General features: G+C 40.9%; 1 long non-coding RNA gene across 9 annotated transcripts in view; it reads left to right on the top strand.

The window, feature by feature from the left end:
- Window positions 1-18: 18 nt before the first annotated feature.
- The window catches only part of LOC137765427 (uncharacterized), a 94,977-nt gene continuing 80,504 nt past the window's right edge, over window positions 19-14,491 (top strand). For 5 of the 9 annotated variants that reach the window (XR_011074161.1, XR_011074157.1, XR_011074160.1 and 2 more), the window contains exons 1-4: window positions 19-208; window positions 1,523-1,646; window positions 4,277-4,342; window positions 12,510-12,559. This is a non-coding gene — a long non-coding RNA (uncharacterized lncRNA). The remainder of the gene's footprint in view (window positions 209-1,522; window positions 1,647-4,276; window positions 4,343-12,509; window positions 12,560-14,491) is intronic. The other 4 variants (XR_011074159.1, XR_011074163.1, XR_011074156.1 and 1 more) reach the window with 4 other exon arrangements.

The following is a 14,491-nucleotide window of genomic DNA, read 5'->3' as shown; positions in this document are numbered from 1 at the left end:
TGGAGAACGGATTCTCTGCAGCGCCTTCTAGGGGAACGTAGGCCTGGCTCTGCGCTGTGTTCCTTCCCGTTGTGCCCGAGCCAGCAGAGCACTGGGGACATTTGGTAGTTTGAGCTTCTCCGGGGGAAGTGGGAAAAATCAAGGCCGAGGAGAGGGCCTTAGGGAGTCTCCATTCTTATGTTCCTACCCTCTTTGGATCCTGGACGATGTAAGTTGAGTAGTACCTGAATTTCGTATATGTGTGTTTTCAAACTTGTTTGATCGCTCTCCTTAGTGAGAAATACACTTTCCATGTCACTTGCTACCCAGTAATCCACACATAAATATAACATTTCTCAAAGCAATACCTTAACTCTTGTTTCACTTTGATGTTTTTCCTTCGATACCATTCATCCCATCCTAAATTCTGAGTCTGTTAAATATTCTGATTAGAATGCATTTAAATTGATTTTACTACTCTATTAAAGGATTGGCTGCAGTTTGAAAAATGAAGGTTTATAATCCCCAAAGCTCATACCCACAGACCCTTCAGAAGTCAGGACAGAAATTACAATCTGGCTGGCCAGTAGACATTTTTGTGTGCGTGGAAGAGGGTACGTTAAAAAAAAAAAATGTTACCAACATTAAAAATTTGGGATAGTTCTTGTAGAAATTCACATTTTTCTTTAAAAATTGGTCCTAATGGGCTCAAATTCCCCTTGGCAATAATCAGTTTGAGCTGAACGATAATTGGAAGGGTTAATGAAATCTAGAATAATTTGTTCACTTGGAGTGGCAGAGCATGAGCTCATAGGGATTAGACATAATCATAGGGAAGAAGAGAGAGGGAGAAAACTTGGGAGGGAGTTTAAACAGAATGTAAATAAACTGACTGAGAAATCACATTGAATTGGACTAGAAATTGAGACAAACCGTGATGTGCTTAAGTTGTTACTAATTCGGTGGGTTAACGGATGAGTCAGAAATTTAAACTGGCACACACGCACAGACACACACACAGACACACACACATAGACACACACACCCACAGACACACAGACACACACAGGCACACAGACACACACACACACACACAGACACACAGATATACATACATGCATACATACACACATATCTCTGTTTAAATATATATGTGGCAGTTTTAATTGATATATATCAGTTTATATATTTGTCTGTATACATTGTATTTTTTATATTTAAAAATGTTTTTGTATATTGTGAAGTTTTGACATCTTAAAAAACTCTGGCTGGAGAGAGATTGCTCCTCCAGGGACTAGCCAGTTTTTAGAGAGAGCAAAAGACTCAGCCAGGAGCATGCCTTTAATATGCAAACTAAGTAATGCGGAGCCATACCTCCTCCATCTGGCCCGTGTACCCCAAGAGGCAATATTCCTCTGCCTTAATCATCCCAGGGCCAGGTACCAAGCAACTATGGACCACTCCTATGGTTTACAGCCCACCTAAATTATTTAAACCAGTCAACTGCAAACTGTTTATTTTGCCTTGCTTTGCTTTTCCTGAGGAACCTCCAGTAAAGGCTGTGGCCTAGGCTCTCCCTTTGGTCCTGCCGCTTCTGCCTGTATGGGATGCTGGTGCTTTCCCATGTGGCCCTGCATGGTGTGGCATGCCTCCTCCTTCTAGTACCTGTGAGTATAATAAACTTTGTTTTCTTGAGCCTCTCCTGTGTCTCCTCTTGTGGTCATACCTGACGATCACATGAAAGAGCACAGAATATACATACATATCTAATTCTCTCTCTATATACATAAACATATATTCACATGATTACACACCTGAATATTGGGTCTGTGACTTTGAAATTCACATCCATCACTCTTAGGTGCAACAACTAATATCTTCCATATTTTCTTAAGGTACATGGAAGTGCTTAATTTTAGGGATTGGCAACCTTTCAGTAGCCATATATAAGGCTATTGATGCCATTTTTTCTAGACTTTTAGGAAAGGGATGAGAGGTGATAACCTTGCATCAACTCTCAAAATTGGGGGTAGGAGTTTTAACAGAGTGAATTTCCAAGACCAGGTCTGGTAAACAAATAAGTATCACTGGATTGGACTTCAGAAAATATCTGTGAGGTTTGGAGAGGTGGCAATTAAAAACATGTGCCTCTGAAAATCCTTTTGTCTCTCACTGCTAGAGCCTATCTTAATATCTATTTAGTATATGTTTGTAAATGTCTTTAGAACTTTTTGCCTTGGTTCCCCATCCCAGATGTCTGTCTCCCCAGAATATATTCATTTCTCAATTATTAACTCATTTAGCAATTATTTTCCGAGCATATCTGTGCTATGAGTATGTGATTGGTGTGTGCTAAGTTCTGAGAATAGAACTGTGGGTAAGATCGATGTGGCTCGCCTTTGTGGAGCTTACAGAACGTACATGGAAAACAACCATGGTAAACTGTGCAGTGAGAAGGGAAGTACATGACAGGAAAAACACCCTAGTCTGGGAGTGGAGTTCTTCATTCAGTACCCACTGTGCATGTGCACTGGGCTAGAGGCAGGCAGAACAGGGCGTGGAGATGATGTCTTTTACCTGCCTACTATAAATATTTAAATTTAATATGGACCATATTCCTTACCCATACCATTCTTTCAATTTCATTTGAGATCCTTAAAGCTTAGACAAGTGTTTGTATAATAAAAAGCAGATTTGTCCGTGCAAAATTTCTTCTCATTCAAAAAAAAAAAAAAAAAGCCTCACTTCACTGGGAAAAGAAATCAGTCTATTTCACAAATCCCTTAGAATTTGTCAGAAATAACTGACTCACTCTCTAATCACTGCATTTGGATGCTTGAAACGTTTTCCTAGGGACTTTCAAATGCTATTTTCTATAAGGTTAACCACCCTTTAGTGTGTAGGAAAGTGCTACATTGCTGTAAGTAAGTGGGGTGTTGCACCCTTCATGTGGCTTGACCCTGGTTCTCGGTATTGTCTTAAGCAGATGGCAGGTGCTTGAGAAATGTCTTCTTCAATGAACTGACAGATACGAAAATGAGAGAGCATTTTAGGGAGCATTGCCACAATTCTCCAAGTCATGATTATTGCAGTGGTTCTAGGGACTAGAGTATATAACCTTTCTCTAAGTGTATTCATTTGTTATTTAAAAAAATCTACTCTATTCCAGGTACTGTTTCGGGCCCTGGGAATCAGCAGTGAACAAGACAGACAAGGTCTTTGTTTCCAGGGAGCTTAGTGCCTAGAGAGGGACTAAGTGCCTAGAGAGGTACTACTGTACAGTAGTACAGTAGAACAGATATTAATCAGTTAAATAAGTGAGCGAACAAGGTAACTTTACATGGAGCTAAATGCTGGAGAGACATTAAAACAAGATGATGTCATATAATAGAGAGAGACGGATAGGAGGCCAGGGCAGCATGCTACTCAGGGTGGGAGGTATTTTTGTGGAGCCAAAGTCAGCCATGCAAAGATCTGAGGCCAGAGAAAAGGCTGGCAAAGACAAGCCTTAGTATTTCATTAAATAACAGTACAGGACCACAAGAGCAGCTGTGCAGGGGAGAGTCCAGGGCTTGGGCCAGGCTTGGGGAGGGAGGCTTGAAAAGGTATAGGGATTGGTGGGGGAAAGTGAGAACTTCAAAAAGACACCTTCCTTTGACTACCTGCCCCCTGAGCCCTCCAATCTGACCACTGATGACAGAATCATAGACTGACCTTTGCTCATCCAGTACCTTGTGGAAATAAGAGTTCAGAATTGGGATTTACTTTAATACACTTTTTATTTGGCATGACTTTATTTATTTATTTTTAAATTTTATTTACTTATTTATTTATTTATTTATTTATGGCTGCATTGGGTCTTCGTTGCTGCGCAGGGGCTACTCTTCGTTGCGGTGCGCAGGCTCTAGATGCGTGGGCTTCAGTAGTTGTGGCTTGCAGGCTCAGCAGTTGTGGCTCGCGGGCTCTAGAGTGCAGGCTCAGTAGTTGTGGTGCATGGGCTTAGTTGCTCCGCGGCATGTGGGATCTTCCTGGACCAGGGCTCGAACCCGTGTCCCCTGCATTGGCAGGCGGATTCTTAACCACTGCACCACCAGGGAAGTCCTGGCATGACTTTAGACTTACAAAAATTTTGCAGTGATAGTACCCACCACTCAGCTTCCCCTTATGTTAACAGCTCATGTAGCTGTAAGACATTTGTCAAAATTAAGACATTGAGACTGGCAAATTACTATTAACTGAATTACAGATTTATTCAGATTTCACCAGTCTTTCCACTAATGTCTGTTTTCTGTCCCAGGATTTTTGCCATTTTCTAAATAATCCATGTGAATAAATGAGGATAGTGGCTACCAGCCAGAACCTGGTAAGTTCTACATCTTATTTCCTAACATGTCATTTTTACTGGTTCTTTATTTTACAACCGAAGATCTCTCCTCCTCCCATGCTTACTTACCCTATCATTCCCAGAGTAGTGTTGTCATAGTAATTTTAACAACCACCAGGTCACCTTATTTCCTTAAAAAAATTTTGAAAATGGGCCACTTTCAGGGAATGAGTTTAGGGAAGCAACTGCTACCCCCCAACCTTCTACCTAGCTGCTTTACTACAGTGAGAACTATGAGAAGTCTGACCCTTCACCAACTGATTTCATGCAATTTATCAAACTACCTTCCTATATTACACCTATTGTCTGGGTCTTTACTTCACAGTTAATTTTCCTTTCTTGAAGACAGGAGTGTTGTTTCATTCATCTTTAGAGACCACCGACATTTAGAACTTTCCATTCATTCACTGATTCTTTCAAACTAGCATCTATGAATCCATGATGATGTGACAGGTAATTGACTATATGCTGGCAATATAAAGTTAAATTAGCCAAAGCTCCCTCTGTCAACATGCTCACACTTTTGGAGGAAGTCAAAGAAGTCTCCCTTCCCATTTAGACTTCCCATGCCAGCACAGTGCCTGGATTTATGTAGGCCCTCAATAAATGTTTGACACCCTGTTTTGAGAAGACTTCTCTGACAGCAGTGGAGAGAATAGAGGTGAGATGATCAATCAGGTGGTGTTGCAATGGTTCAGTAGGGACATTATGAAGATCATGGGGCTGGAACAGAGTGAGTTTTAATATATTTTCTGAGAAAGAATTAACGTAACTGGGTGACCAGTTGGATGAGGGAGTTAGGCGAGAGGGAGGAGTAGAGGATGCTTCTGAATTTTCCAGCTTGAGATGTGCTGTATAGAATACAGGAAGAGAAGAAAGCTTGGAGGACAGTGGTGGAGAGGAGGAAGGGGAAAGGGAAAATGAGCTTAGTGGGAACATTTAGTTTGAGAAGAAGTACATATAATAGAGGGCCCACAAATACCTCTTGAATGAGTGAAGGTAGGGATGGATTGCTGCTTGAATGTCAACGGAAAGATGGGGAAGATGGACTAAATGGGGCGAATGTTTTTTCTGTATAGAATTCTGAGTCTGTGATGCCAATTGCCCAGTATTTTTGGCAGCCGGAGCAGGTAAAGGAGGAACAAGAACAGGTGGCACAGGACCTGGGTCCTAAGCATGGATAGAATTTGGTTGTGGAATGGCATAACAGAGGTCTAAGGTGGAGTTGAACCGCCTGTCGGCAAAGGAGTAGAGTCATTAGAAGTTTTTGAGGGCATTTGGGTAAGTAATAGGGAAGATAAGGACATGTGGAAACAGATCGTAAGGTCCTTAACTAAGAGCCTGAAGTTTAGGCATAATGTATGACAATATAGGCTCTTAAGAAGGGCAGTGGGGATGACCAAAGTTACGCTCTTGGAGGACTTTTTTGTCAGCAATGTTCAGGAGGAATTGGATACGGGAGAGAATTGAGACTGGCTGGTGGCTGTTTTGCTAGTCCAGGAATAAAGTGATGGGATTTCATGGTGCTTGTTTCATGCCCCCATGTGGTCTCCATTGCTTGGCACACCTTCCCCTCCTTCCCTGCCTCCACTTAGTTTTGCCCCCCCCCCCCAGTCAGCTACCTTCTCATCATCCTTCAAGACTCTGCTTCAGCACAGCCCCCCTCTGGGGAGCTCCCCCAAACCCCTGTGGGCTGAGCTGCTCACTCCCTCCTCCTCACTGCCTGTGTATTGTGTTTCTACTGATGCTCCTAGATGGTAATGTGTTCTCTGGAATATCTTTCTTTCTAGTACCCTGTGAGCTACTTAAAGACAGAGATACTATCCTTCGGTTCCAGAACTCTGCCTAGCACATAGTAGGCACTCAGTGAATTGAATTAAATTATGTTGGATAAATTAATGACAGGGAAAATGGAAAGAAAAGTATGGATCAAGGGTAAATTTGGAGGATAAAACTGGAGAAATTTACTGATTAATCAAAAGAAGAACTGTCACCTATAGAGTTGATGTATTCATTGAGGGTAGAGCGGGGGTGGTGATCTGTAATGGGAGTAATAAATTCAGTCTGGAACATACTTATTGCCATATACAGTAAGTCCCCTGCATACTGACCTCCAAGTTGCGAACTTTCAAAGATACGGACGTGAACTCGCATGTCCAATTACGCAAGTTAGTTCACATGTCTGGCGTACATTGTCATGTGTGTGCATCCACTACAAGTGGTTGTGCTTTTGTGTACTTTACAGTACTGTATAGAGTACGTAGTACAGCATCTTTATTTCAAGCCCAGGATGTCCAGAAGCAAGGGTAAAAGCAGCGATAATGTAGCTGGTACTGCTAAGAAGCACCAAGCAATAAGGATGGAAACAAAAGTGAAAATAGAGAGTGGAGCAAGGCAAAAAGATGGTAGACATCGCTCGTTCTTATAACATGAATTGTTCAACCATCGGCACGGTTCTAAAGAACAAGGACAAGATTGTGGAACATGTGAAGTCTGCTGCGCCGATGATGTCAACAATAATATCGAAGAAGCGTGGAAAAGTGAGGGAGGAGACGGAGAAACTTCTCAGTGTGTGGATGCAGGATCAGCATCAGCATCGAGTCCCCCTCAGCTTAATGCTGATTCAAGAGAAAGCTAAAAGCCTTTATGAAGACTTGAAAAAGAAACATGGCAAAGAATCAAAGGGTGCATCTTTTAATGCCAACCATGGCTGGTTTCATTAGTTCAAGGCTAGAGCCAACCTTCACAAGGTAAAAGTAAGTGGGAGGGAGCGAGTGTAGGTACGGTAGCTGCCCGGGAATATCCTGAAACACTTTGAGAAATTACTGATGAAGGCGCGTACTTACCTGAGCAGGTTTTTAATGTGGATGAGACAGGACTGTACTGGAAGAGGATGCCAGACCAAAGTTACATCAGTAAGGAGGAAAAGTTGATGCCAGGCTATAAAGCAGCAAAGGATAGGCCAACTCTGTTGTTTGGTAGCAATGCTTTGGCCATATGAAGCTGAAGCCTCTCTTAGTTCATCATTCAGAGAACCCAAGAGCCCTTAAAAATATAGCCAAGGGTTCTCTTCCTGTTGTGTGGAAGAGTAACCCCAAAGCCTGGGTTACACAGACCATTTTCCAGGTTTTTCCACCACTTTATCCTGGAGGTAGAGAAATATTGCTTGGAGAAGGACGTCCCATTCAACAGTCTTTTGCTGTTCGACAGTGTTCAGGGCCACCTCCCATTCATGGATGACTTGCATCCCAACGTCAAAGTAGTGCATCTGCTATCGAATACTACGTTGCTCATCCAACTTATGGACCAGGGGGTTATAGCGACTTTCAAGAAATATTATTTATGTCATACTTTTTGTCAGGCAGTAAAGGCAAGTGACAAAACAGGAACAACCTTGCAACAATTTCGGAAGGAGTATTGTTGCTCATCCAGAAGGCCATAAAAAACATTGACTTTGCTTGGCGTGAGGTTATGGCCATCACCATGAATAGGGTTTGGAAGAACCTTTGCCTGCAGTTTATTCATGAATTTGGTGGATTTGAGAAGGTGGATGAGGAGTCCAAAGAGGTCTTCAGCAGCTTTAGTGACCCTTGCCAGAAGCTGGAGCTAGATTTGCAAGAGGATGACTTCATTGAACTCCTTGCTGTGCAACATGAGGAGCTTACTAATGAAGACCTGATTGAATTGGAGGCCCAGAGAAAGGACGAAGAGAGACAAGAGGAAGAAGAAGTAACTGAAGAACCAAAGAGATTCACGACACAGGAAATGGCAAGGGGATTTTCTTTATCTGAGGAGGCCCTGTTAGTTTTTGAGTCACAGTACCCAAACATAGAATGGTACCTGAAGGTTGCAACAGCTGTTCAGAATGCAATCCAGTGCTACCGTGTCATCTGTGACGAGAAAAAAAAGCTGCCACCCAGACATCACTGGATCGTTTTTTCAAGAGCGTAGATAGAAGTGAATCTAGCAAGGAACCAGAACCTGTGCCATCCACGTCAGGCGTGAGTGACATTACAGCTTGCCCTCTGTCTCCTATTGCTGATGATCCTTCAGCTCTACCATCTCCCACCTCCTCTCCCTCCTCCAGTCAGTAACTCTTCTTGCATGTTCACTCGATGCCAGCCCCTGGATGCCAGCTGTTGTACTGTACAACTGTACTTTTCTTGATTTTCCATGGTGAGTTGGTTCTCCTTTTGTTGTTGTTGTTGTTACTTGGAAGTTCTTTCTTCTTAGGCAAACAATCACATATTGGCAATGGGGACGTTACTCTACCTATTTTTCTAGTCACCATCCCTTGTCTAGCTCCTTACCACAATGCCGGCACAGGGGGAGGCAAACTGCCCCAGCAGCTTCCATGGACAAGGAACTCCCTAAAAAGTTCCCATAGGCATTGGTGGTCCTTCTGTGATGCACGCGTATCTTCCAGTTGACCCCTAGGTGGCAGCCTCTGAGTATCTTCCTGTCAGGCGCATGCCCCATTCATTGTCCCATGCAGTAAACCTCTCCAGAACATCTACAGCATCAATCTCATCTACGTTTTGTGGACCCTTTAGTCCCTGCATTGGTTTATCTTCCATCAATTTTCTTAGATAAGGCATTGCAATGGAGCTAAAAGTGCTAGAAAAGTATACATGGTTAGTTATTTTCCCTTGTGCTCTACATTTTTTTCCTCTTCCTTCTCCTCACTGTAATACCAAAGGAACAAGCACAAGAAAGAGGAGGGAAGAAGAATGTAGCAGACAAAGGCCTCATTCCTCCTCTTCAAATCTTTGGAGAGGAACACCTAGACTGCTCTAGAGGGAGGTGAGAGATTTGAATTGAATAAGAGGTTGACATATTCAAGAGCTAGATTTTTAAATAACTGAAGATGAAAAGTTATAGAATCAAACTGAAATATTTTTAAGAGACCTCACAACACAACAGATACAGGGATCTGACAGGACAGGGTAAGAGTTTAAAAAGTCAAACTCAAAAAAAAAATTAAAAAAATTTAAAAAAATAAAAAAAAAAGTCAAACTCTGCAATGTTTACACCCCAATGAGCCTGGAGAGTACAAGCTTAACTTCATAATTCTTAAGGAAAAATGTATTAAATGTAACAGATGTTATGGACTGAATGCTTGTGTCACCCCCCAATTCTTATGTTGAAGCTCTACCACCTCAATATGATGGTTTTAGGAGATGGGGCCTTTGGGAGGCCATTGGGAATAGATGAGGTCACGAGGGTGGAGCCCTTGTGAATGGGATTAGTGCCCTCATAAGAGTCACTGGAGAGCTTTCTTTGCTTTTTGCTCTCTGCCATGTGAGGCTACAATGAGACATCCTCTATCTTCAACAAGAAGAGGGTCCTCACAATGCTAGCAACCTGACTTAGACTTTCAGCCCCTAGAACTGTAAAAAATAAATTTCCATTGTTTATAAGCCACCTAGTCTATGGAATTTTGTTATAGCAAACTGATCTAAGACAACAGGAAGCATACACATGAACTCTAATAATCAAGGCAATAGTCCTGTTGGCTGTTCTGGACTCCCATTAGTGCCTTTTCTGACTCTAGTACACAGCCATGCATGGAGCTGTCTGCTCTGTCAGCACTCAGCACCAGAGGAATCATGTTCAATCATTCATTCAGCAAAATTGATTGAGTGCCCACTGTGTGCTGGCACCGTGCAAAGCACTAGGAACACAATGGTGAGCAAAATGCAGACACAGTCGCTGTTCTCTTGGTGCCCTGAGTATGAAGGTGTCAGACATTAAGCAAATATTTACATGTGGCTGTATCATTATAAAGGAAAAGCAGGGTTCTATGAGTGCACACGGCGTGTGTAAGTACTAAAGCCAAAGGCTGTATTACCTGCCTCTTGTGGGGGCAGTGCTGCCACCTAGGAGGCTCTTTGGAAATCTGTGGGAGCATTTTTGTTTGTACCCCAAAATAGTTGGAGGCGTTTAGTGGGAGAGGAACAGAGGGTTTGCCTACAGCTCACAGGACAGTCTTCTATACAAGGTATTATCTCACTTCACACATGACTTTCATATATACTTATGTGTTTAATTATCTGAGCTTGGCACTGAACTCCATTTCACATAGAAATACAAAGTATTTTTGCATGATTTTAACATATGTAGAATTTTCCAACAATGTAACTTTAATGTAAATTGCGGTAAGATTATGCTTTATTTTGTTTGCAACTTGAATGAGAGAAATGACCCTTTGTAGTCTGGACTCAGCCACAGACAGACATGGGTGCAGCCTGACTGACTGCCTAGCTTAGAGCCCCTAGGAATAGTGCAGTGCTTCTCAGCTCTGACTGTCCTTAAGAGTGACCCGGGGAGCTTTTATAAAGTACTCACGTCCAGACCTCACTCCAAACCAATTAAATCAGAATCTCTGGGAGTAGACTGGCTTCCTCATTATAAAAGATTTCTCAGTTGATTATAATATTTGGCCAAGTGTTGAACACCTTGTGCAGGTTCTTTGGTGAATTCTGTTTCTACCAATAGGACCATCTATCTCTCTGGTAGATTTAGAGGACTGGTTTATTGGATCAACCTCACCTGGCCAGGTAGAGCATTCCAGACTTTATAGGCCATTGATTAGCTCCTTTTTTTGGGTTGTAGTTCCTGGTGAAAATCAGTTATATACTCCTTTCTATCCTGTTAAATCCACCGCTCTTAACAACATATTGACACTTAAAAGATTTAAGCCGACAGTAATTCATTTGCCAGTGCTGAGAATAAGTAGATTCCATGCAGATTTATGAGTTTGTATTGCACAACACTTAAGCACAGTGTTGTACAATATGCTTTTTGTTAAAATTATCTAAAGAGGGAGACAGGGAGGGTTATTTGTGTCAGGGTACTAAATGTTCTTTTATTTAAGTTGTAGCAAATTGAGAGGAATGAAAAAACATTTTTCTTGTGGTAGGCTACATGTAGAGAGATTGAATCAACTCTGGCTGGGATAGACAAACTATGCACACAAAAATGCTAAGCGTCATGTAGAGGAGATACTAGTTTGTAGAACCTGGTCTTGGGCCCTGGCTGCTTTGGTTTATTTGATTCAGGGTCATTTGTACCTGATGCCGGAGGTCTATAAATCACCACCAGGGGGCCCTGAAAGCGTTTCTATCTGATTTCTAGGACCGTAGTCTCTTTCAATGAGCAGAGCTGATAAAATATCCCTGGTGCAAATTGGAGGGGTGCCTTGGACCCTATTTAAAGTTTGGCTTTCTCCCATGGATATTTTTGCCCAGAATGTAGCAGCAGCTGCTGAAATAGCTTTGATGTACTCTGCGTTTTATCAATTTTTTACTGTAATGTTGAATAATCTTTTATACCTTGGCTTCTATTTGATGAGCTAAGGTTTTGTGTAAATTTGATATTCGCTGTGGTAAGAAAAAAAGGTTTATTTCTTTTTAAATTAGAAGCAAAAAAGAAAACAGCTAACTTTTTTGTCCGTCTTTTTACTGAGCTAAAATAACTGGGGGTTTGCAAAGTCTGTTCTGAGTGTATGGTGAGTTTTCTTAACACCCCATCCTTTGCATCAGATCTATGCTGAATTTTCCTTTAGATCTATTTCAAGAACCTTGAATTATTTTCAAATGAATACTTAATTGTGTTACCTGAAAGATAACTGTTAATTGCTCAAAAGGGATATGATTTGTAGCCTTAAAGTAATTTTATTAATCTGGGCAATCCATTTAAATTTTTAGAGAAATATTTCTCACATTCAGATAGTTATCAGCAGACTTTGCATCATTTCAAAATATTGCTATTTTTATTTAAATAATCTCCTTTGGGGAGGAGGGATTCATACCACTAAAAACGAGATACAGGAAGTAGGGCTTTATTATTGTGAAGAAATGAAAGATTATCTGTTTAGTCTGCTTATGTTTTGAACTGACTTTTGCAGGTTTAGCATTACGTATCTGAAGTATGAGTATTCTCAAGTATTAGAAAGAATTTTATAGTTTTAATGAAACCTACATCGAATTCAAAATTAAAGTTGTACCAAATACAACTATTTAATAATAAATGAATATATTCTAGTAATAAATATATAAATAATAATGAATAATTTATAAATATAAATGAATAAATATAGAACTAATCCAGAAAGTTCTCTGGCCCTGTATTCAACGATAAACAGATAACCACTTGCCAAGAATCAGAAGGAGAGATTCAAGTATCACAAATCTGGTGAGTAGAGATGTCCTTTAAGACATTATTCACATTTTAGATTTTATACATATGTGAAATCAGATACTACATTCAGTTCTATTAAAACTGTTGTTTCCTCAAACTCCACAGTTTCTATATAGACCAAATGTTTTTGTGATATGAAATAAAGTTGAAGGTGAATTTGCAGGATGCTTAAGGCCCATAGAGAAACATATATTCAGGGTTAAGTTATTGAACTGAATTTGTTTCTGTAACTGGTCATTGGATATAACTGAGTCTGTGTGCCTTTATGGTGTGCTTGCTCTTTGTCAACTTGTATGTTTTAGATTTTCACCTTATAAATCCATTTGATGCGTTCTTTTACCCAGTGCTCTCATAATACCAAGAAATTATGTCAGTTTGCTAAGACAGCTGCCGTTAGTAGGGCTCCAAAATGCCAGGGGTGAGCATATCATCCTAGAATGAATTTAACAGTTTATTTCTGGCAACAACTTCTTTCATTCAGTGAACTCCAAGACTGTTGGGTTAAATGAAGGGCACAGATTTTGTGTTTATGTACGTGTGTGGTGCGGAGAATAATTTCTTCCCCAGTTCTTATAGATAAGTATTTTATATAAGTAAATTTAAATGTACAGGAGTCAATCCAAATATTTGCATTTGAAAGTTACTAGTAGACATGGTTCTTAGAGATTCTAGAAACATTCCTCAATTGAGAAAATGGAATTACTATCTACAATGCTAATTCAGTCTCATTGAATTGATGGTAGAGAATTTCCTTACTTAACTAAAGGTCACTTATCTTCTTTTTTTATTGAGGCATGGTTGATGTACAATATTATATAAGTTTCAGGTTTACAGCATCGTGATTCACAATTTTTAAAGATTATATTCCATTTATAGTTCTTATAAAATATTGGCTATATTCCCTGTTTTGTACAATATATCCTTGTAGCTTATTTATTTTATACCTAGTAGTTTGTACCTCATAATCCCCTACCGCATATTACCCCTGTCCTCTTCCCTCTCCCCACTGGTAACCACTAGTTTGTTCTCTATATCTGTGAGTCTGTTTCTTTTTTGTTATATTCACTAGTTTGTTTTACTTTTTAGATTCCACATATAAGTAATATCTGTTTTTTAAAATATTTATTTATTTTAATTATTTCTTTTCTTTTTTTTTTTTTGGCTGCGTTGGGTCTTAGTTGCGGCATGCGGGGTCTTCATTGAGGCGTACGGGATCTTTCATTGAGGCGTGGGCTCCTCGTTGTGGCGCTCGGGCTTCTCTCTAGTTGTGGTGCGAGGGCTCCAGGATGTGTGGGCTCTGTAGTTGTGGTGCATGGGGTCCAGAGTGCATGGGCTCTGTAGTTTGTGGCACGCAGGCTTTCTAGTTGAGGCGCACGAGCTCAGTAGTTGTGGCGCATAGGCTTAGTTGCCCCACGGCATGTGGGATCTTAGTTCCCCGACCAGGGATTGAACCCGCGTCCCCTGCATTGGAAGGCGGATTCTTTACCACTGGACCACCAGGGAAGTCCCATAAGTCATATCATACAGCAGCAGTCCCCAACCTTTTTGGCACCAGGGACTGGTTTCATGGAAGACAGTTTTTCCATGGACGGGGGTGGCGGGATGGTTCAGGTGGTAATGCGAGTGATGGGGAGCAGCAAATGAAGTTTCGCTCGTTTGCCCACTGCTCACCTCCTGCTGTGTGGCCCGGTTCCTACCAGGCCGCGGACCACTACCGGTGGTTGTGGACCCCTGTCATACAGTATTTGTCTTTCTGTGTCTCACTTATTTCATTTAGCATAATACCCTCCAAGTCTATCCACGTTGTTGCAAATGGCAAAATTTTATTCTTTTTTATGGCTAAGTAATATTCCATTGTATTTTATATATATATATATATATATATATATATATATATATATATACACACACACACACACAGAATAT

This window comes from Eschrichtius robustus, chromosome 5, assembly GCF_028021215.1.
Source record: "Eschrichtius robustus isolate mEscRob2 chromosome 5, mEscRob2.pri, whole genome shotgun sequence".
In the NCBI taxonomy this organism is placed as follows: Eukaryota; Metazoa; Chordata; class Mammalia; order Artiodactyla; family Eschrichtiidae; genus Eschrichtius; species Eschrichtius robustus.
The sequence above is the reverse complement of the archived record's forward strand: the minus strand, read 5'-3'. Positions and strand labels throughout refer to the sequence as shown.